Source organism: Dryobates pubescens, chromosome 22, assembly GCF_014839835.1.
Source record: "Dryobates pubescens isolate bDryPub1 chromosome 22, bDryPub1.pri, whole genome shotgun sequence".
Classification (NCBI taxonomy): Eukaryota; Metazoa; Chordata; class Aves; order Piciformes; family Picidae; genus Dryobates; species Dryobates pubescens.
The window spans coordinates 12,565,001-12,589,117 of record NC_071633.1 but is presented as its reverse complement, the minus strand read 5'-3'; the positions used below and the strand labels follow the sequence as shown (position 1 = coordinate 12,589,117).

The window sequence follows — 24,117 nt, the reverse complement described above, 5'->3', positions numbered from 1 at the left end:
GCAGACCCATGGCTATGTATAACCCATCTGCTCAATGCAACAATTAATTGGTTTTAAAAGTTTAAAAAACCAAAAGAGGTGGCTCGAATTACTTTGGTTACTGTGACAGTTTCCATCTGTGTCGTCAATGGAAATTTTGTAAAGATTTACACATACTCCAGAATGTTTTTTTTATATATATATATATATATATATGGCACATTTTCAAAATCTATTACCCTAAGCTCTTCAAGAGTGAACTATAAATGAGTCTCTGTACTGTAGTTAAATGTATCATCTTATATATTTTAATTCTGCTCTTTAGAAATTAAAGATTTTAAATCTTGATAATTATATGGGCAGGAGAAATGAGTGCCCAAAGATTTGATGGTGCATATCATTAAACTGCAACAGGTAATCCTTTTGGAGGCATGTTTAATGTGTGAAAAATTGATATATGGCATTTTAAGAAGTGCAGTGAAAGTGTATGCTTGCAGCACCTTCCAGGTCTGAAACACTGTGTGGCACAGATCCAGAAAGATTTGTCAGCCTAAAAGCTGTTGCATCTGGAGCTAGATTTCAGTTTGAATCTAGGAAAGAGATGTACAGGATATAGCATGTAAACACAGTGCACTCACTGTCCTGGCTTGATTAATTTGTCTGTTCTGATCCACTTTATAATCAGCCAGTGCAGTAGTATGACAGGCTGATTGGGTATTGAAAGCTCCAACATTAGAGAGAGGAAAAAAACCCCAAACCAACCAAAAGCCTCCAGATGTTTATATTCATTTGTTTGATTAGGTTTGGTTTTCAAGTGATACCTGTTTCAGACAACTTACAGATTGTTTCCCTTATTCTGTCTTATCAACAGATCTCAAAGCAGTTTAGAAAGGTGATTTATAAAAGTTTTCTTTCTCCTGTTTTACACATGGGTAAGCCAAGGCATGAAGGTAATTAGCATGCCAGGTACTGAGTCAAAAATACTCCTTGCTCTCCTGGTGCCCCCTTCATTAGGTGGTACCAATTGGGAAATTTTTACTAGTGGGAAAACTGTAAGTTAAATGCTGGGAGGTGCTTGGTGAATTATTTTTTGAGGAGGTACTGAAGCTCACCATATGGCTGTACTTGGTGTGTGAATGTGGTACTGTATTTATATATGCATGAAGCCTTTCTGTGTTTGAGCTATTTTGTGTTAGGTTCACCAGCAAACCGAAATCCCTTAACAATTACATTTGGTCCAGTTTCTCCTGAAACCTAGCCGATGTTCCTGAAGTGAGATGCCAGCCAAATCTGCATTGGGAGAATTGTCTTTTCACTTAATTGGGGTGAAATTGTCACTTAACTTGTGTGGGCTACTTTTGCATGCTAGAATGCAAAAATATTTTTTGTAATGCTCCTGGAGTATATTTTTCTGCACTTGAAAGTATAAAGGGAGATTTTCTGTTACATATAATATGAAATAGTTTATCAACTTAATTTCTGACACTCACTATAAAATCGGTGATGGATTGCATAGATCTGTATCCTCCCGCAAAAGACAGTTTGGAATATAACAGCCCTATCACTTATTGAAATCCAGTGATAACAGCCAGAAGAGTGGAGTTGACTGCTCATGTGCTTTTTGTTCTATCATTTATCTAGTTTATCTTCAGGACTAAAAAATTTAGCAGATATGAAAATACAAAGATTCCAGTTGCAAAGAAAGCTTAAGATGCTGGGTCAAAAGTTCAATGGTATGCTCATAGGGGCAAGAGTTTCAAAATTGAATAAATTTATAAGGGATTTGAGCACTGTTTTGTACGTTATATCAGAAGTCAGATGGGAATGAAGTTTTGGAATGAGATGGGATATCTAGGATTTCAAGAAGAGTTAAACACTAATCAGAATTTCTAGTGGTGAACATGGTAATCTGAGAAGTGACTTGAATTCAAATATCTAAGTTGCTTGATCCTGTACTTCTGAAGGCTGAAAATAAGCTAGTTTTTATGGCCCAAATACAGTCTTGGAAACCCAAAGAGCGAGCGGCTCTGCTTTCTCTCATCTGACAGATGCACAAAGCTGTGCATGCCAGTATGGACTGACCAGGTTCAACAGGATGCAGAGAACCTGTAGAGAAGGATACATGGGAAAAATTGAGATAGATTGTGCATAATTGGACAAAAACAAAGAGTTGTTACTAGTACACAGGGATGAGACCTGTTCTTGTTCCACAGTATATGAAGACAGAAATTGCTGTGCTATGTAATCAGCACCAGTGGCTGGGGACACAAACTGGCAACTTAATCCTCAACAACAGGACAGGAATGGCAGGTTCCATTATTTATGTATAGTTCCACATTAAACAAGTTGAGTTTTATATATATATCTCATACACACTAATTTATGGGGCTGTTTGAGTGAAAAAGCATAGAAGGACCTAACTTCATGTCTTTGGATCAAATCTGCTTACATTATTGTGGGTGGTATCTCAATGATATCCCCCCCCTCCCAAGTAATACAATTTATTCTGCAGTGCATCAGTGCCAAGCATGCTGTGACACTTGTGTGCATGAAAGTGCTGTTCAAAGAAACCAGAAGGCATATTGTCTTCTGTGCTCTGTATTGGCCACCAGTTTCCAGGGTCAACATGACAGAGCACTATAGCTACTCAGAGACATACTTTAATGGGCTCAGTTGAACTTCAAATGTATCAAAACCCAATCAGTGTCTTACTCTGCATCAAACCAGCATGGTTGCTTAGCGTTTCACTGCTTTACTGGTGTTTCCACCCTGCTGAGCTATCCCACTAGCTGCAACTCTGCCAGCCCGACTCTCGGCTGACTCCTACATTGAAGCCCTACATTATTGGATTGCTTGTTGTTCTTTTACATATATTGCTGTGTATTATATGGATATGCAGCAAACCCCACAGGACACAAAGTGCTGTATTCATCTGGGCTCTGATTATTTTAATACTGCCTGTGTACAGACTATACCTGGACAGCTCTCTAGCTGGTAGATGTGAAATGATGCAGATAATTTGCTATCTAAGCAGCTCTGATCTTAAAGCATGAATTCACATTCTGTGTAGGATACTAATGCAGATTTTATTACTTGTTCACTAAGAGCATTGGCATATTTAATATATTTTAAGGAACAAATAGAACTTCTGGGAAAGAGTGGATTTGCATTGTGCATATCAATGCAGTAATCATCGCAAGATGTCTTCAAAATGCACTGTTAGGATGAATTCTACAAACTGCATGGCCACAAGTGAGAGTAACGGGAATTTTCTGACTATGAGTTTTAAAGGATGGAGCCACCTATCACTTTGCACAAAACCTGTTTTTCATTAGACCTTTGCATATTTTTTTATAAATAGACTTAGCAGCATGCTTTCTGTCTCAGAGAGGTGGTTTTATTCAGGAAAAAAATAACAGCTAAGAGGCAGCCAAAGAACACCACTGGATGATATATGTGTCTGTGAAAACAGGTTCTCATATCTGAAGAGGTGATTATCTTGGCAGAACAGAAGTTAAGTTTAAACAAGTAAATAAATGGTGGTACTGGCAGATGAGAGTGATATCTCTTGAAGAGACTAGTGTGAAGTTCAGCATATTTTTAACCAGATAGAATGCTACTGCGTATTTAATTTTATTAACATTTTGTTTACCAGAATTTGCCACCTTTTAAGCATCTCATAAAAGAATGGAAATTGCTATCTCTGCAAATAAGTGTATTTTCAGTGACTTGCGTGTAATTGTGCTAATATCTTCAAGGACAAGATAAAGTTTTTCAGGTTTTGGGGGTGCTGAAATTTGGAATCACACAGTACCTTGTCACTGGACTGATGAACTTATAAGGAAAACATAATCTGATAAGGGATTAAAAATTACTGAGATTTCCCTTTACAGTAGTTTTTGTTCCTTGCTGGTCAATTAGGAATCACTTGATAGGTGGGCGACTTCTCCAAATGAACAGCCATTTAGGCCAGCACAACTTCCCAACATCTCATGGAACGTCATACTAGCATGACCTAGGAAGAATGCCATCACACTATGCTGGTATGTTTGGAGGGAATTGGACCAGGATCTTTGTAGAAAAGGTGTCAATTTACAGAGAGAGCTGTGGGTTTTTTTTTTTTTTTTAAACTGTTGTGAAAAAGAGGTCAAATGGTATGAATCTTGACTGCCCAAGTTACCCTTTGTGGTGCTGAAGAGCAGCTTTTGCTGCCGTTGTTCGGACTCAGCATTGGAACTGCCAGCAAGATTTTGCTTTGTTGGTATATGTCTAGGTGCTGTGTGATGTTTCTGCTGCTAGAGATGTAGCCTCTGGCTGGAGGAGTGGATCTGTCTACACTTTAGGTGTGCAGAAGACTAATGAATATTTTTGCAACTACAATTTCAAAAAAAAGGAGTTCACTTTTCATACATGGCAGGTGAAACTATTTTGAGATTGGGCAGCCATAATTTTGTGTGTTCAATAAACTTGATAGAACGACAGGTGAACTGCCAAAGGATCACAATACATCTGTATTTCAGTCTTCTAATGCATTATTGCTTTTTTTGTGAGCAAAGCATAGAAGCAGAATTTATCACATTGAGCTGGTGATGGCTTTTTCTGGATTTACAGAAGTGTATCTGTAGTTTCTGTCTGAGAGGGTAAGAACTTCCCATTCCATGCTTTTCTCTGTGTCTGGTACAAGTACCACCTGGCCCGTGGTGGTTTCAGATGTTTTTCTCTTTCCTTAGATTTTCTGAATGGGCACGGACTTCTTTCCTGTTAACATACAACAATCTCTCGTGCTGACTGCTGAACTCTGATCCTTGGCTGGATGCACAATTCTTTCTTTAAGCACATGTGGAGCAGAGTAGATCTGGAGTTGGGTAATTCATAAGAGCCGGGTATTATTCTTACTACTACTTGAATGGGTCTGTATTATTTTGCACAGCAGTGTGGTCACCTGGCAGCAGGTCATTAGCATTTTAGGTTTCTTTCCTTCACAACAATACACAACATGCTAATTAGAGGGTTTTGAAAGCTAAGCAACCTGTTTTAAAATCAGACATTTTAATTTGCAGCTTTAATGGCTGTATTATAATAACTGGCTTGGCTCAGGGGAGAGAGGGAGAGAAGCACTTCTCATGTTCCAGTAGCAAGGCCCAGTATAACAGAGGCTGACAAAATTAAAAACCTCATAATGTGACCTTTGCCTGGGATAAAAGGCTGTTTCATAACAATTTCCTTTTGTTCTTTGTTTAAGCCATTACTCCAAAAGGAGCCTCCGATTAATCTAAGTAAATGCATCATTACAGTCCTAATCCATGTCCTTCTGTCAGTGTCTGTTTTAATTAAATAAGAAACACTAGCAGAAAGATATCACGCACAAAGCTGTGATTGGAGAAAGAGGGTTGTTTGATCAGGGTGAGATTAAAAAAGGCTTTGCTGTTTTGTGTTTTTGCTCTAGATGCCATAATGTAGGTTAAAGGAAGAGAACTTGCCTGCTAGTTTAGCACATTGCTCTCCATTTACAGTATTAAAATAACCAGATTTAACAATGAAACTGTCCCAGACATCTAATTAATTACACACAAAACATTCACAGACAAATGGTATGGCAACTTGGTTTGAGTAATTTGACACATTATTGTGTTTGGAACTGTATTCTAGTTGCAGGGGTTTTTATAATAAATAAAGCATTGAGTAAAACTTGATAAATATAGGTACTTTCTTTCAGTGCTTGTAGCTCACAAACTGTAAACATGATCTATTTTAAACCTCTGATTTAAAAAAAAATATTTTTATTTCTCAGAAAATGGGGATAATTATTTTACAGCAACAAAGAACCTGTTTAATAAATGTCATAACATCTAGCTAGTTAATATTGCTAAGGCGATACATATGTACAAGATGCTTCCTCAAGGTAGTATTTCAAGATCCCTGTGGTGAGGGTTTTCTCCCCTATCCAGGCCATTATTTGATGTAATGAAAAGAGAAAGTGTGCAACACAGAGATTGTTAATTAATTTAGTCTAACAAGATGAAGATAAATGAAGCAAAGCATGGACCGAATGAAGCGAGAGGTCTTATTTACAATTTAATACATCTTTATATTGGGCATTTTTCAGTTTACAAAAGACCCCAAGTTTAAAGAAAATGTGTTCTGTGAGTACATGCAAGACAACTTCACATTATGTGAGCGGTCTAAGAACTACTGAAAATACCTCTGGGGTTAACCTTTAACTTTAAGTTTTCTTCCTCCTTTTTTTTTTTCTTTTCACTTTTTTTTTCCCCCTCCCCTCATTTTGATTTACAATGTGTTGATAAGAATAAGAAAAAAATTGAAACCTAAACCTTTTCCTATTAAACAATTAGTGAAGTACCAATGGATGCTCTTGCAAGCCCCAAATCTGTTGTTTCTAAAGTCACAGCCTATGTTTAAGCAATTTCTAAAAAAGATGCATTAGGAGAGGTGACTGCAAAAGCTACAGGAAGATGTGAGTTTAATTTCTATTCCAAAGTACAAATCTGTCATTGCTTATATGTTTCCAACTATCCTATTGAAGTGAAAACTAAGAGGGAATTCAGAGTCGTGTTAGTTAACTATGATTTGGTGTACTGTAACTATGGTATTTATTTATTTATTTATTTTGATCTGGGTGGATTTTTTTCCTCAAGATCACATTTCTCTTAAACATTCTTTGAAAGGCTGTAGATTTTACAGTCTTAATAGTTAAAAAACCTCCAAGATTGAAAGATGCTCCAGAGATTTTAGGTATCTCTTCCAGTCTCAATTTTAAATAAAAATTATTCAAAGCTAAGAGTAAATTGCAGTTTACATCAGCTGAGTCACTGCATTTCGAGGTATATTATTCAGTTTCCCAACCACAAAGTTTAGGGTATAATTCTATAGAAGGGGTAAAGAAAAAATAATGTCTGTAATTTTCGATGTCTTACCAACTAACCGACAAAAATGTCCTGTATTGTGACTGAGTTAGTCCTAGCTTTATCAGTTTGATCCAAACCCCAAATTGTAAATGGTTATATTAGGTCTTTTATTAAAAAAAAAAAAAAAAAAAGAAAAAGAAAAATCTTCCTTTTTGCAGATGACTGGAGTCTGTCCACTGTTTGACCTTCTGTCATGATTTCTGTCTGCAAAGGAAATGCCTTCCTTTTGCAGTAGCTAGACAGGATAGCCTTATCTAGTGTCACTACAAGCACTGGTTTCTAGAAATAGCATTATTATGGTCCCTATGTTTTTATCTTGGGGTCATGAACAAATTCATGCAACTGCTTCTAAAGATTTCAATAAATAGGACTTTTTATCCAGACAATTGCCTTTTATATTACTTTTAAACAAAACTACTAGTCCATCAAGAGTTTCAAAAGGAAAACAATTCTACAGAGTGCTGGTATGGCAGCACAGACCAATCATTATGGCACCCATTCTCCAGTCCTTTATTTTTCAAGTCCACAACAATAGGTTGTTGATTCAATGGACAAGACCAGAACAATTAAGTTCTCTGTTTAGCAGCAGTGCAGCATTTTAATGCCCTCCTCTAATAATGGTCTCATTATTGTTATTCTAAGACTGGGCCTCAGGAGGAGGAATATTTGCTGGAGGTACGTCATTATTTTGCAAATTTCGATTAGCTCATCATGTTGTCTGTACTGTGAAAATCGTAGCTAATTAGGGCAGTCAGTTAGACTACCAGCTTTTGAGCTTATGAGTTAAAAGGTAGCACACTTGATAGGCCAATGATGTGAAAAAGGTGGTAAAAAGGGGGATTAGAGCTGTTGCCTTAGTAACTCTAACTTCCATCTGTGCGGGAACAATGGACCTGTGTTTCTCCTCCACCTTGGTGTAAAAATTGGTTTTGTTTTGAAAGGACAGGGCTTTTTATGACAATCTGGAATTCAGCCTAACAGGGTATAGTTTTAGTTGTTAGGAGACCATTGGAGGATAGGAAAGATGAAAGGTCATAGTGAGCTCCAAGGACATGAAAGGTCATTGTCTCTTGTAACAATAGTGGATTGTTTTGTCCCATTATTTCCAGCCAACTACTCAGTCAGGTGATAGAAGAGATACCACCAGTTTAGTCAGGTGGAACAGGAGAGAAAGATAATGTACCTTCTAAAGAACAAAAGATAACTATGATTTGCCTTTATTAAACAAAGTTGCACTTATTTGTGACCATCCCCTGAAAAGAGTTGTTTACTGACTTACTATTCCAGTCTGCTTTGTTCAGCACTGCCTCTGCAGACCATCACATCTCTGGGAAACAATCCAATGTGTTAGAAAATGTTGTTTAAGCTTTCTTCCCTTGAAGAGGAGCCCCCAGGAGTACCACTGATGTGATACTTAACAGTAAATTTAATTGTTGTAGCTTTCTCATGTTATTGGTGTTCTTAAAAGGTTTTTCTTCAAACAAACACAGAATAAAATTAACTATAAATATGAAATAAATTTCCTTCAACACTTTATTGCATTTTATCATAAATTCTATCACACATATTATAGAAAGGTTACAGCAAAGTGTATTAGGTGCTACAGAAGAGAGAGAGCAGTAGCCAGAGAGCAGAGACCTACAGCTGCGTAAAAACAAGTTTGCTATAGGACTACTCTTATGCAAAGGGAAATAAATATGGCCTCTTCTATGCTATGCAGTTACTTTTGGTGACTGTCCCTTTGTCTAAGGAAAAAAAAACCCCAGACATACTGCAGTATTACTTATTAAAACAGTCAATGCAAAATTTACAAGAAGAGTATTTCTTTTAGTGAATAGAACTATCATCTCTTAATTTTCTTCCTAGAGAATCCCAAACCCAAGTGTTTCTCAGAAATTAAAAGAAGAAAAGGCTTTCTTATGATTTCTCCATTTTTGCAACATTATGCCTCAATCATCCATGCAACAAGTTTATTTTCCTCTCACTCTTCCCTCTATCCACAAGCAAAGCGCATCCCAAGGTCCATCTTATATCCCCCAAAGACTAGTTTCTTTAGGTCTGGATTTCAAGAATGTTTCACCCTCCTCTACTATATCTCTAAACCCCTTTAATAGGTTTGTTTTATGGTATTTTTACTTATTTCAAGACAAGATGTATTGAATTCTCAAGAAAGTGACAAAATGTATATAATTTGTTGCTATTACCTTAAAGAAGTGAAGTTACATCTAATTAAGTCTCCCATCTTAAACTCTTCTGACCTTATTTGAACTCCCCTTTTTAGCTATTCTGGGCCTCTCTTATCTCATTTTTACTCCTGGCCACTCTTGCTCTTGCTTTCTGACAACACAGATGGACGGCCTTGCACAAACTGATAACCGTGGTAATTTCTCAGCACAGTATTCAATAATCAAATACGTTATTTTCCGAGTTCGGCAGGCGTGTGTCATATTTGCACGTACCCCGAATGTTGAGCGGTACCTTCATGGGAGCGTGCTGTCATGAGCCATTGGACATCACAGCTTTCAGTTTGTCGATGCATTGCTGTACTGGCTCTTAGGTTTAGTAAGTTTAGTCTTTAAGAGACAGAAAATCTTCTTTAAAGTACTTGTAAGCTTTTAGTTTTTAAGATAATCTGTTCTTAAATTTTCTCTTTAGCTCACTCTTTAATTGTCATGGGTGTACAAGTATTGTGTTTTATTATTTTTTGTGTTAAAATGAAGTGAACAGTGTAGGCTGCTCAGTTCAGAATGGGAGCCCTGCAAAGGGTTAACCAGCAGAGAATTACAAATGAACTATCAGGAAAGTTGATTATTAATCCAGCAAGAGAGAAAATATCCTTCCAGTTAGCAAGAATTAGTACCTGAAGAGCTGATAATATTGTTCAGGCTGTCGGTGTGGAATGGCAAAACCAGGTAAGTTAGACATCTTCTCAAAGAAAAACAATCTTTTCTTTCTGTTTTTCATTGTAAGAGAGTTTAGTGTGAAAAGGAACCTTTGTTGATTTACTTAAACTATCAGCATATGAAACAGCAATTTCCTCAAATGAATGAAAGAAATTAGAATTGTGTTTTAACTTTGGTAAGAAGATATTTCTAAGCTATGCAATATATGTTGACTGTGAAATATTGTAAGAATTCTTTGCTGATCTGTGGTTAAGTGCGAGAAGTAATTACAAAACCTGAAGAGTCCTTTGCAATTGCAAGCTAATATATTACGTAAGCCTGTCTTTAGTTGTGCTTGAGCATACTGTGGTGGTTTATAGAAACTTCTATGTTGCAGAGCTCTTCCATTCAGAGTTGTTAGACTTCAGTTTTCACACTGTATGAATGATTTATTCAAGTTTGTTTTGATATTGCAAACGCAGTTGTGTTCATGAAAAAAACTTTTTTTGGTGGCATTTCAAAAATCTATGATCTGGGGTTAGAAGGAAATGGATGTTTGGTAAACATATGACTGTGTTTATACAGAGAAATGCAAACCAAACCATTAGATCGGTTGAACATAATCTTCTTATAATTTTGGTAATTTTCTAAAGCCTCAAAGCCCTTTGTTGGGAAAACTTTCAAATTTGTCTGTTGCATTTGGGCTGTTGACACTAATCAATAGGTATGGTAAACATTTGTTTTTTTTCAAAGTAGTCTTCACTATTTAGCTCCTTGTAAAAGATCTGTACATTTAAAAAAATAATGGTTTAATACTGTGGAAATGTGGAGGTCTGCATTAAGTGTTTAATGAATTTTTCTAAGCTGTGTGCTGTTACTTAAACTAGTAGCATTGAAAAAAATAAATACAGATTTACTTGTAGAATGGAATTCAATATGCATATGATATTACTACAGTAGCTGTCTTGGTGGAAAAAAGTTTATCATCTCCAGATTTTAGCCTATATATGTGAAACAGCCTGAAAGCTACATGAAGGGAGTAGTGTTGTGATACAGGAATGAAAATATGGAGAAAAACTGAAAATAACGCAAATCTGAAGCCCTTGTAGCAATTTAGTTCTATGTGGGAACCTTTCATGAATGTTCAGAAAGGAAGGGATATTTTGATTTTTGAGAATGAGATTAAAGTATGTCCTAGGGCACAGGAGAAAAAAGAACAAGGGTAGAACAGGCAGTGAGGAAAGTGAAACAGAGAAGTTGCGTTTATCTGATGTGCTCTGTTGTTTTGCGTGTGACTGTGGCCTACTCGAGCAGAGAGACAGCTGGTGGCCAATTTTTTTTGAAGGGTGGCTCATAACATTAGAGTAAATTAAAATCCTAGAATTTGCTGATGATGGACTGATCAAGGCAACAAATGATGGCATTTTGGAAGCTATGCTAAATATTCAGATATATGGAGAAGCAAATAACTTCTTAAGAAACATATTATCTGAGTATTTTAAGGAGAATGGGTACAACACAAATAAGCTGCTGTGCCTGTATTTGAACACCCCAGCATCTAGGAAATCTATAAAGAGCAAGAAAACCAATGATGAAAAAATTATCACACAGGAAATGATATACGTAGGAAAAACAAGATTGTAATTAGTGGAGGAAAGTAAGAAACTGATTAGAGAAATGAAGTTTCCCAGATGTTTAATGAAAAAAATGGAAGTTAAATTAGATAAGGACTTTTAACTAGATTTTAGAAGAAATCTTGCTTCAGAATGGGAAAGCTAAACGTAAAATTAGAAAAGAGCTGGCGACTTGAGTTTAACTCAAGTCTTTTCCTGCCCGAGTGACTCTTTGGAATGCTCTGCTTGGAACATCAGCAGGAACAACTAGTGTAGTGCTTTTGGGGAGAGAAACAACAAAATTAAACTTGCTGTATGCTTATTTGGAATGATTAGGGTGATAGTATTTCTTATGTGTGTAGTAACCCACAAATTAGACAAACAGGTTGGATTTGGAAGAAGTATTTGAGGTTTTATTGTCTTTAGTATGCATATGTAGTTGATTGTTGAGCTCTTGAACTGTACTGGTTCAACTGACAGACCCTAATAAACATTTGAAAATTTGGTGCAAGTATTAGCTTATTGGCAGAATCCTAAATCATCAAATACTACCTGCAACGGAAGAGAAACAGTCTTGAATGCCCTCAACTGCAAACCAGCATAAATTTGCTGTTATTTAGTTATTACAATTTAAATAAACTGTGATAAAAGTAATATTATTAAATAAAAAATGGAAACAAAATATATCAAGCAGAAGCTGTGGGGTTTTGTGCCCTATTCTAGTGACTCTTTTTCAATTCAACTATATCATACAAGCCACTTCAGCATAGCTCTACAGGTGACATGATCCTTGCTTTTGTGCTAGATGTAGCTTCTCTGTTATGTATTTAAAATGAAAGAAAAAAAGAAAAAAAAAGAGAGAGAGAAGAAGAAAAAAAAAAAAAGAAAGTTGAACATGTCTGGAATAGATTGATAAGGTCATGGAGCTAGTCTGACTGAGCAGGGTTTTCATGTTAACTAAAATAGTTCCATTTTCTTCAGTGCAGACTGTAGCTCCCAGAAAGTTTAAAGGCTTAAGGTTGAGAAATGATGAATTTCCAGAGGTCTCTGACTAACTAGATCTACATCTGGAAACACAGCTGCATTTTAGGAAAGGCTGCTGAAGCACTTAAGCCATTCTTGTCACTACATGGTTGGGACAGTAAGGTGAGGTGATGGATAGGGTGCAGCATAAATATATGTATGTTACTTGATTCTCTACTTTATAAAAACCTAGTAGTAGGCAGCAAGAACCTTGTCTACAGAAGCAGATGGCCAAATCAAAGGTTGGGTCAGGTTATTTTTGTTCCTTGGACCACACCTTGTCTGAGATGAAAGTACTGAAGAGAGAATGTTTCAGTTCATTAGGAGCTCAGTGAGCCTGTATAGATAACACTGAAGTATTTTGTAAGATTCACTATAAAGCTACATGGTTCAAGGAAGCTCATGTCTTATTAGCTATAGCTAAGGTCTGTTATCCACACAATGAAGGGGAAACTCTTTCATAAACAAGTAGATAAATATGGTGCAGCTGGTGCTTAGCTGTGCTTCAGGCTGTTCCATTACCAGAAGAGCTCATGAGCCACTCTGCCTTTTACATAGTCCTTACAGAGCATCAGCAGCTTAGAGTGGTGGGGTGTAAAATTACAAGATTGTGGCACAAAAAAAGGATAAATCCAGGGTAAACTCATGACTTTGCATATAGGTGTCTATCTCTACAAGATATTAGAAAGAGAATATAGAAACATTAGAACTCTCTTTCTAGAAGAAAAGAAATTGCAAAATGTTAGAATTGAAAAATATCAGCCCCAAAGCCTACTTAGTCCAACCACCAGTAAAGCAGGCTGAGTGTCCTGTGGGTTTCAGTTTCAGTGCAAGCTGCTGAGTGTTCTGTGTTTTTCAAAAATGCCAGTTGGGTACATTGGTGTTTATTAGCGTTTGATCCATGTCTGATAACATGAAGAAGTCTTGTAACACTTCATTTTGCCTTTGGGACTAGCATTTTTGTTGTCTTATGGAAAATAATTATGTTTTAAACAGCTGCAAAGAGAAAAGAGCTCGAAGAGTTAATTGAATCAGGAAAGCAGTTTTTTCTTTCTTTTTCTTCATCAGAAGTAGGAGTTACATGTGTTCCTTATTACATCCAACATATTCCAATAGGTTTTTAAAAAAGACATACTCATGAAGCAGTGTATTTCTTGAAGATACATTATCTTCAGCTACTAAATCCTGGAGCAATCAAATGTGTCATTTTTCACTATCTGAATACAGTGCTGTGGTAGTAGTGGATGACAGTGCGTAGCGTCCATAGAACTGTAAAATGTAATCCCTTGACTGTCTTTACTACACAGGCTTTTGGCTGTGTTTTTATAGCTGCTAGAGGAGAATCTGTTGGCATTTCTTCCAAAGATAGTACAAATCAGTATTTGTGCATTTATTAATATTCTGAAGGCTTTAGACCAAATGTTTTAATTGTAGTAAAAAACCACACAAAGCCAACCAACCAAACAAAATCCACAGCAAATTTGCTCTAAGTCTACCAAGTTTGTGAGAGCCAGAGGACAGTAGATTGACTGTTGTCCCACAAATGCGTCTGTTTTACTAACCAGACTGATGAGTATGATGTGCAGGTGTTCAGTGCAGGAGGCAAAGAGTGGTGTTCAGAATAGAGTGGAGATTTGTCAGGGTGCTTTGCTTAAATAGGTCAAACCAACTAAATTCCATTGCACTGGGAGAAGGCCAAAGCTGAACACTTCAGCAGCAGCTATAATGTACAGATGCTACTACTAGTCAGTGACATTCTTTTGGTCTTTCTGCCTCTGGACAGGGATGGATAATGTAAACAGTATACAACAGTTTGTCTGCTGTCTAGTAGTTTATGGGGGTGTGGAAGTTTCCTGTCATCTTACAGTGGGAGAATCGTCTATTTAAACCTTAGTGAGAACTGCAGTAGGCAAATTGTACTCTTTATCTTCACCTTCCTCCCCCCCACCCCCCCAACCAGAGTTTTCATCATGGCCTTACTTGATTAATTCCATTTAAAGGCAGTTGTTCTACTTCTCTATTAACTTGTATATATTGAAAAAAAAAAAGCTGTGTGTATAAGCATGCATCCTATTTTTTGCATGAAAAACATGAGCCAAATCACAAATGTCTATGTTCTTGCTTTACCAGGGTAAGCTTTTAGCATTTATTGAGGTAATATATATGGTTTAGTAGTGTTTATGCTGAGTCTTTCTTGTTTTCCAATGGGCTGCTTTTTCTTTGACAGAAATGTTTTTAGTATGTTGATTATTCTTTCTTCTTTCTACTGTTCCCATCAATTTTAGTCTGTTTAATGCTGCCATTCCACTACAGAGCAGAGTTTTGAAGGAAAACGAAGTAGCTGCTAGTGACCCCATGACAACTGTCTGGTAAAGCTGATTGCTAATCTAGAGTGTTGTTTAATGTAAAAACCAAATAAAACCCTGCAGGAGTGAAACATTGTTTTCTTTGAAATTCCTGTTGGGAAGGGAGCTGTGCTGTTGTAAGAAAGAGAATAATAAACCTCCCTTGCTGGCGAGGAATTGCATCTAGGCATTCAGTGAGTACTAGGACTAGTTATAGGCAAGGAGGCACTGAATGCCTAGACTTCCTGTTTCAGAGAGGAAGAGAGTTCAATTTTGGAATTGATGTCAAAGTCAGCTTAAAAATAAGTAATAGCAAAGGATCGGATTCTGCTTTGAGCTCTGCTGATATAGCTCTGAAGTTACTGAATGGACTTCATTAGGGTTATTCTCTCCTGTGCCCTACAGCTCTGACATAGCTAACAAAGGAAAAATAAGGGTGACTACTTCATCTGTTAGCATCAATAATAATTTCTGTATTGTATAAGAAATGTCATTTCCCCATTTTCCTAAAACCTGATCTTTTGAGAATTTATTTCAAATTCATTCTGGGAATAAATTAGTAAAGAAGCTTGGTGGCAGCAAATAAACGATTGAACTTTTTTCTGAATGTGTTTTTGCACTATCTTGTATTTAGCCTCACAATCAACAGCCTTTAGCATTACAATCAACGTACCTTTGGTGGTAGATGCGCACTTTCAAGAGCATAGAGGCATATGTAGGAAGAATGATTTACTTTACTTCACCTCTACTAGTGAAACAAAACTAACATTTAGTTGAATTTTAATTCATCACTGGTAAAGTTCTGATTTTACTTCAGCTCTGGCAGTGCAGCAACTGTTTTAGTTTTTAAAAATGTGCCTCTATAACATAATAGCTCTTCATAAATTGTTAAAAACATACAAAATGTGTTGACTTATACCATGAGTCTAGAGAGACTGAACCTCACCATAAGCAGTTGAAAGAATATAATATTTATTGTTGTTAAAAAATATACTGCTTTGTGAACCCGTACTGTAGTTTTTAGACCCTGGGTCTTTAGAAAATGTGTGAGCAAACACTGTGACCCTGCGATAATACACTATGTCAGTTCTTGTAGTCCTCATTAGTAACAATTAGCTTAGTGAATTCCTTCCTTGTGTGTTTCTGTATGCATATTTATGTATGTGTATATGTCAGTCCACTTTGTCCATTATTTATATGTATTTCTGCATCTGCAAATACATGTGTGTGCGTATATGCAAATATATGTATGTGAACATAAACATGCATCTGTCTAATGGTCATTTATGCACATACACATAGGAATCCCCTATATAATGTTCATATTAGGCACAAAACTTCACACTTCCTTATATATATATCCTGTCTTATACATCATTCTGCTTTCAGAGATGATGCACTAGAATTTAGAGGAGTAAAATGCTGTCAGCTAAAATACTGAGAATGAGTTGGTAAAACAGTGGCAGATTAGAGTGCTTTGGAGTCTTCCAGGCTATTGTTAGCAGGTTTACTCATGAAATGCCTGGGTCAATGGACTTGCAACCATCCCTGTGTTCTATCTCACACTTGAAGGTTTTATAATATTAAGCAGATAGAGAATTGGACATTGTACATGTTGACTTATTAGCTCCTGTATTTATAAAATTGCTTTTAGAGATTATAGAGATCATATCATGTTTGTTACCAACTTGATTTTTTTTTCTACAAGGACTTTAAGGGAAAAGGCAGAAGAAGATCAGTTTCCTGGCAATATCTGTAGTAATGCCATGTTTGTGATCTTGATAACTCTCATCATGGAGAGCTAGTGTTCCCCAATTTCTGTGGTGGTCTGGGACATAATTACTTTTCTCATTGTTTCTGTTGTCTTCTTGTGTGGAATACCATAATCTCGTATCATGATGTTATATTGTGAAAACTTAAAATGAACCTACTCAAAAGAGATTTTGGGTGCTTTATAGATATATATATATATTTAATAATAGAAGATAGATTATTATTCATTTTTTAAGTAGCTTCTATCTATAAATGTTTCCTACAGGACTAAGCAAGTATTGCTTCTGGTTTTTTAGTATTAATCCTATGTTGCTGATCAAATCTCTTTAATTTGGAGGAATGTTTATCACTTCTCTGTCAAATAAAAGGTAATAAAGTATACATACTTTACAGCTTGAACATATATAAAACATTTTCTTACACCCTTGAAGTCAGTGTACAGGTGACCAACCTCAAAAGTGACCTTTTTGCTGAAATCTATTTGTTCAAACATTTTAAAAAAGTAGTATAGCAGAAGGCACTTAAACAATCTGTCGGTCCCTGATCCCACAGAAATATAGTTCAGAGAAATGTAATCCTTTATTAGGCTGAAAATCATGTGTTAAAAAGTATTACAGCCTGTTACATCATGCATCAGCTGTTGCTGAGATAGAATATAGAAATATAGAATTAGAAATCTAAACATATACATTCCATTCTCAGGAATGTAGGAGAAGATGATCTGAGAGTGTGGATAACTGATTGAGAATCACACTGACCATTGATTACACTGTTTCACTTATAATAGAAACCAATTTTAGTGCAAACTACCAGATGCTGTTGTTTTGATGTAACAAATTTCACTCTCACCAGCTAAGTAATTAAGCAGAAAGCTTTACCTCACAGTATGTATACGTGGATTATACTGTATCATATACTGAGAGCAGGAGTTAAATTGTATTTTGTTATGGAGCCCTAAAACAGAATTCCTTCCCCGCCCCCCCCTCCAGCTGTTTCTATTAAAAAATCCTTAATCTTAGTGCATCAGTATTTACAGTAACATTACCATTGATGCTTTATTTTTCTTGTATGGGGAAAAAAAATAAAGTTATATTACAATTTTAAGAAAGCACTGGCATTCTCATTATGTGGAATTACAGAGCTTTTGTTTTCAGTGTGTTTCATGAAATGTTACACCATAAAGAACTCAGAAGACAAAAAGGTTTATTTATTCATAAGATAGGTGAGGCATTTGATGCAGCTCTCATATGCATTTATAACGACGTGTTATCCTGCTCTGAGTGAAGGGGTCAGATAGTATCCTGTTTTGAGGAATTGCTGGGATTCATGTGTGGTTGGGAAACAGTTGCAATTGGCCTGAGAGCATCCAGTCATTTAGCAATCCACTGAACATTCTACATTCATGTTCAGTAGGGATCTGAGAATCATGGATTGGTAGCAAGGGGACAACAAAAGCTGTTTGTATTTCATTTTGGTTTCAAGAGCTTTATTCCCACATAGTAGCTTTTTGAAATCTGGTTTGTGTACTCGTATTGGTAGTCACTTACTCTTTCTACTAAGTGATTGCAGGCTCCCTGGTAATGCTTTACCAGATTTACCATTTGAGCTTGCAGCTATTCTCTTTAAGGCCTAAATCTTTGGCTGTAGTCCATGAAGCAGTGTTACTTCAGTTTTGAGGAACCTCATAAAGACCATTAGGCTCAGAGCAGGCATCTGCATTTTGCTTATAAAATACATACATCAGGCACATATTTTTCATGGTTTAAAACCAATATTGCATCAAAATTTGTAATACATTGGCTTGTGGCCTTGTAGCTGTTAGATAGTACAACTTTTTCTCTCTGCTCTGACCTTTGCTATCCCATTGTCATAGTTTATAGGCTGATAACCATTCCATGAGCTATGAAGTGTGGACCTGCCCCTGCTGCATTCCCTGAAATAAAAAACAAAAAGAAAAAAGAACCCCCTCTCCACTAACCATTAAATTGTAGGGTGATCTAGAGATAAAAGCAGAATCTCTTTTTTCCTTTTCAAATATTTGCCTGGCCTTCAAAAGGTATTTGCCTTTTGTGTTTACATTGGATTTATTTTTTTGGCCTACATGCAGAAAGAGAATGATACATTAAAGAATAATGGACAATAGAGAGGAAAATGCTCTCAGCTTTCACATCTAGCCTGTGTTTTATACTTTAGGTTTATTTTTTTAAATCTTGTCTACTTCTATTTAAATAGAAACTGCTGAGTATTGTACAGGATTGTAAATGTGAAAGTATCAGATGAAGTACAGTACAAGAAGATTATCTACAGGTTGGCAGGCAGTAATGAGAGTTGGCAAACTGCCATTTTCTACTATGAACCTTTGGGACCTCAAGTTATTCCTGTGCAGCAGAACAATGTAAGGCTTCAAAAGCCAGTGTTCTGTCATTTGCAGAACTGCTTTTTGAGGCTTCTGAAAGAGGCAAGGTGAGGTTTGCATGTGCAAAGCTGTGTAAATCTTCACCAAGGCAAAAAGAAAGATGTGTTGGTTGAAAGCTGAGATCTGTGTTGTATCATCTTCATTTCTTTCCTTTTGGATGGCATTAGGGCTTCCTTGGAACCCGTGTTGTTCCTAAGGAATTGTGTTTTTATTGCAGGAGTAGGTTTTCAGTGTGTTTGTATACAATATTTTATCTAAAAGCTTTTATTCAAGGGAAGCATCACTTTGAGACAGTAAGCTGTCCTGTGATTATCTTTGTTGTGTTAGTTGGTGCCTTCGTTGTGTTGCCTACTGCTACCACATCGTCAAAAGGAGGTGATTTTGTTAGACTGGAGCCATGAGTTGGAGGTGTTTCCCAAATTTGCTTACTGTAATAATCAACATTTTATGATGCCACTAACTTGAAGACAAACATGATCCAATGATTTAAACTATCTTGATTAACATGGTTTAAAAGCATGTACATTTATAATAGATAAAACTATATTTCGTCACATGTACGCCATGAGATTCTTAGAATGTCAGTTTGTGACAATTACAGTCAGTTAATATTGTGTCAGCTCCCCACTGCATGCTTTGTGGGATACTGAATGGGTGTTACATGATTTATTTGTTGGATTTTGCAGGTTTTCTGTAGCGTGTCAGATGCCTTGCTGATTGCCTGGTGAAGCCTAGAGCATAAGCTCCCTCCTGCAATGTTTACTTTAAGTCAGTCTATATTTGCTTAAAAGTATGACAGCCTGAAAGTCAGATCACCACCTCAAAACTTTTGTAAACACCTGGATGATTTTTAGCAAGAGCATTGTTTGTAATTTAGATGCATGTTTATGTGACAGTCATAATTTATTTCATAGTGCTTAGAATTACAGGGAATGGATTGTTAGTGAAGCAAATGTATTATAATGTTGCAAGAGCGATAGCAACACTGCAAATTGTCTAGATACTTCTTTGGGATTTTGGGGGGAGATACTTAATTCACATTTGTTGATGCTGTTTGTGATGTAGTTAGAAAGATTCACTATTCTTTTACCACTTTGATTCTACATGTTTCCTTGAACTCCTCATGTCTTATCCTCTCATTAACAGAGAGGACTAATAGGATAAAGGTGAAGTGTTGTTTTCCACCTGCAGATTCAGGAAGTGGGAATGCTCACTTAAGTTCTCTTTATTCTTTATCTTCCTGGTGATTTTTTTTTTTCCCCATGCTGTCATTTAGGATTACAGTGGGGCATTTCTGTTTAAATGTTCACTTCATGTCCTACAGCACACATGGACTTGAAGATTAGTTAGAAGGTGTAGAAATATCTGTTTTCAAATAGTGTAAAATCTGGAAGACAACTGATGATTGGAGACAAAACCTGTAAGAGTCTCAAGATGGCAAAATGTCTGAGCAAGGCACAGGTCTCTGCGATGATCCACTGTACTGCCATAGAGTATGTTATGTCAGGATAATAGGATTAAAACTAGATGGGTAAATTTCTGTATGACTTGAAGAGCATCTAACACCAACTTGTGTAGCAAGTGGATTTAAAAGGCAAAGAAACCAATGGGAATTTAGAAAATGAGAAATTGTGTGAGTTGATTTAAGAATTGAGGCTCTTGTCTGATGCTAATAAAGGTTTCTGATTTCATTCCTTTTCTATCTATAAAGTACATCACTGAAATAATTTGTATGCTTCTGTGCTTGTATGTAGTATCTTGAATGAGGTATATGTTTATAATTTCTGGCTTTCAGATTTAAATCTGTGAACACAGCAAGAGCTCAATGAATTCTGGCAGTAATAATCCTATAATGCAGAGACTCTCATAACTTCCTTGCAAACAGAAGGAGTTAATCATCTAACAAAAGTGGCAGAGAAAGAAACTTGCCAGGATTGCAAAGAATCAGTTCTGCAAAGGTCCCATAAAGAAGATTAGACCACAATCAAAATATTTTTGGGACAGCTTGGGATTTTGAGAGAGGTAGTTAAGAAGGAGCTTTGAAGATGGGTGTTTGGAGAGATATGTTTCAGATCTACCACTTTGATTTATGTCTCATGTGCAGTAAAAACATGCATATAGTGAATTACAGGCTTTAATTCCCTCTCTGGTTTCTGCTAATACTATGTATCAGGAGAGTGAAGCTAAAAAAAAATTTTAAAATCATCTTCTCCAGATAATTACTGATGCAATTCCAATCCTTGCTTTCTTTCTGTTCCTCTTTCCCATTTAGTTTGTAATTATGTATGCAAAGTAGTAGGAGTGGTAGCAATTCCTAGAATGAATATTGGACAAAAATTTTTTGTTTTAAACTTTGTTTTCTCTTATTCTATTCTATTCTAACTTCTCCAAACTCTCTTCTTCCTTTGAAATTTACCTTTTTAAATAAATTTATGTGTATTTTGTGTAGATTTATTTGGAAATATTAGAGCATTGTGGGCAGTGGTTATGGAGCTATCCTATAAATTGTTTCTTGTATGCAGAATGAAATTGTCATTTTATTTTGGTCTTGTATTTCACACTCCCCACTCCCCCCCCCCATATATTTCTTGTATTTCCCACCCCCTGTATTTACCTGTATTTCTTTGTTGAAATTGAATCACCACTTTCAGGACCAGGCTGGATTGCCACACTTCTAAGGCACCTCCAGGGAGCCCTGAGGTTCTGCAGGGTTCAGGATAATCTGCTAACGTATTTGTGTCCTTCTAGCTCAAAACTTGCAATGTTTGAAATACTAAGTTTACCTCTGGTCATTTTTTTATATTGTTTATGGCAAATATAGAGTGGGTGCTTGCAAAATCTTCTCATAGTATATTACCTTGCAGAAATGAGTTCTTTGCAACCTTTCCCTTGGTTTCCTGGTAGGTACTGGGCAAGAATGCTGATCTGCCTTTCCCTGGTCTAAGCTTAACCTGGTCTTTGCACTTGTTTCAAAGTGCCTCCTTGCCTCCTTGCTCCCTGCCTAGTAAAGTCAACTGGAAGACCCCCCCAGGCATTTATTGACCCTCTTCTGGCTACTCAGGAGGAAGATGAAAGTAGGCTTGTGGCTTCAGCCCCTCTTTACTAAGGCAGGTTGGTGTCAAGGCTGTTAGAGCTGGTGTGCATGCTGCAGAAACCTGAGGGGCTAGGTGGACCCATTTCTATTGGTGATCCAAGAGGTCTGCCCAGTAAAGCTGCATTTTAAAATATCTTGAGTGAAATCCTGATCCTGTTGAAGTCAGTGGGCACTTAGGCAGTAATTTTATTCCAAAAAGGATTTCACTGGTATTTTTGTTTTGCAGCTGTGGTGGAGGGAGGATGCCCTGAACCAAGACAAATGTGACTTCACATTGTGAAATACATTCTCTACTAGTTTCATCCTTGCCTTCCTCCCATCTGAGTAACTGTAAATGATGTTCTCTGTTAATAAGTGTGTACTTTGTCTAAACTGCATTTATTTTTCTTTTGACATACATACCATTTCACTATTAATCATCTTCTGCTGCTTTTTACTGTACAAAGACACTGTTGTGCTGATGGAACATATTTAATCTTCAGTATGTTGTATTTTAGTTCTATTGTTGCTTTCTTATTTCTTTATGGAAAACCTTTCTTTATTGACTCTTAAATCATGGGTTAAGCCCTTATTGAAAACATGTTCTGTGTATGTACTTCTTGCTAGAGAAAAAAGTTCTTTTGAGGTTATAGGCTAGCCTTGTACAAATACTTCACTATACAGTACAAATTCAGAGGTCTTCTGTATGTTATCTAAAGCTAGAAATATACCCAATTACTCAGCAGCACATCATAAAAGAGATGCATACTATGTTCATGTCTGTCAGTGCCTTAAGTCATCACTCTACAGCCTTTTTTAAATTCTCTTTTTATTGAAACCAAGAAACAAAACAAAGACAAAAAAATAAAGCAAAACCAACATCAATTAGACGTCAACATGACATCAAACAGCATAATATATCATAAAAATAAATGTATGATCTGGTGACTCAATGATTTCTGTCCATATGGCATTTACAGAGAAGTAAAGAAAAGGCAAATAGCTACACATCTGTACAAGAAAAATATCCAGTATAAAATGGGCCATAGTGACAGCACTAGAAACTCTCAGCTGAGATTACCTAGAAACAAATAACAGGCAGAAGGGAAGTGAGTCTCACTGAGTCCAGCAGTCTCACTCTTGGATGTATTTAGAGTTTTGTACACTGAGCATTGTGCAGCTAGAGATGTTTTTTTGAAAAATAATTTAAGGATGAAGATATTCTACTTGCTAGTGACAGGTCCCAGGTTAATAGACAGATATGTAGTGCAACTGCATGCAGAGTGATGCAAAAGTGCCATCAGGAAAAAAAGAAATCTTTGGAAATAAATGTGACTATCGGTTGAAACTATTAAAATGAATACTGACTCCAAGCCTATTTCTGTATTTGCTGAAAGACATATGAAAAAGCCTCTTTGTATAAGTGCTGAGTACATGAAAAACACTGGGAATCAGTTAAGCCTCTAAAATAATAATCTGGGAATTCCATTCATTATTATAGTAAAGGGCATCATAACTTTATGGTAAGTAGGAAAGGGTAGGAGAGAGGTGAAACTGTGGGGGTGGGAACTAGAGAAAGAAAGCCCAGAAAGATCCATAATTTGGCACAGCCTTTGTTACCTGAATTTGTTTTTCATTTTCAATGGAGTGATAACTGCAGCAGCTCAGCCTGAACTGCCTGGCTTGACTCTTCCCTTTCTAAGGAACTTGGATGTATTTCACATCTTACATCTGGACAACAGAGTACAGGGAAAAAACCACAGGCATAGATCACACATTCTCTTCACATTTAGGACTTTAATCTCATATATAATAAATCTATGCACACACAAAGTAACATATATGCATGTAGATACATACGTTTATGTATCTATGTACACACATGTTCATGTGTGTATAAATCCAGCTCCACATGGGATTTCTTCTCTTTTAGCTGATCTGTCTCCTGTCTCTTCAGAGATACAACAAGTTCCCTTCAGGAATTGTTTTCATTTTCCCTACCCAAGCTGACTCTTTATACATCGATATCTGAGATCCCTTTTTGTTAATCTCATTAGAAGTACAGCTATAGGCCTCAAAGGAGGTGA

The 24,117-nt window shown here is 36.5% G+C and overlaps 1 protein-coding gene across 9 annotated transcripts in view; it reads left to right on the top strand.

Annotated features, from left to right (window-relative positions):
* The window catches only part of SOX6 (SRY-box transcription factor 6), a 356,106-nt gene that overhangs the window by 102,444 nt on the left and 229,545 nt on the right, over positions 1–24,117 (top strand). The window contains exon 1 of one of the 9 annotated variants that reach the window (XM_054171554.1): positions 9,648–9,817. The exons of the other annotated variants lie outside the window; for them this stretch is intronic. The gene's annotated coding sequence lies outside the window, so the exon portion shown is untranslated. Of the gene's footprint in view, positions 1–9,647; positions 9,818–24,117 lie in introns of those variants that run through there. 9 annotated transcript variants of the gene reach the window in all.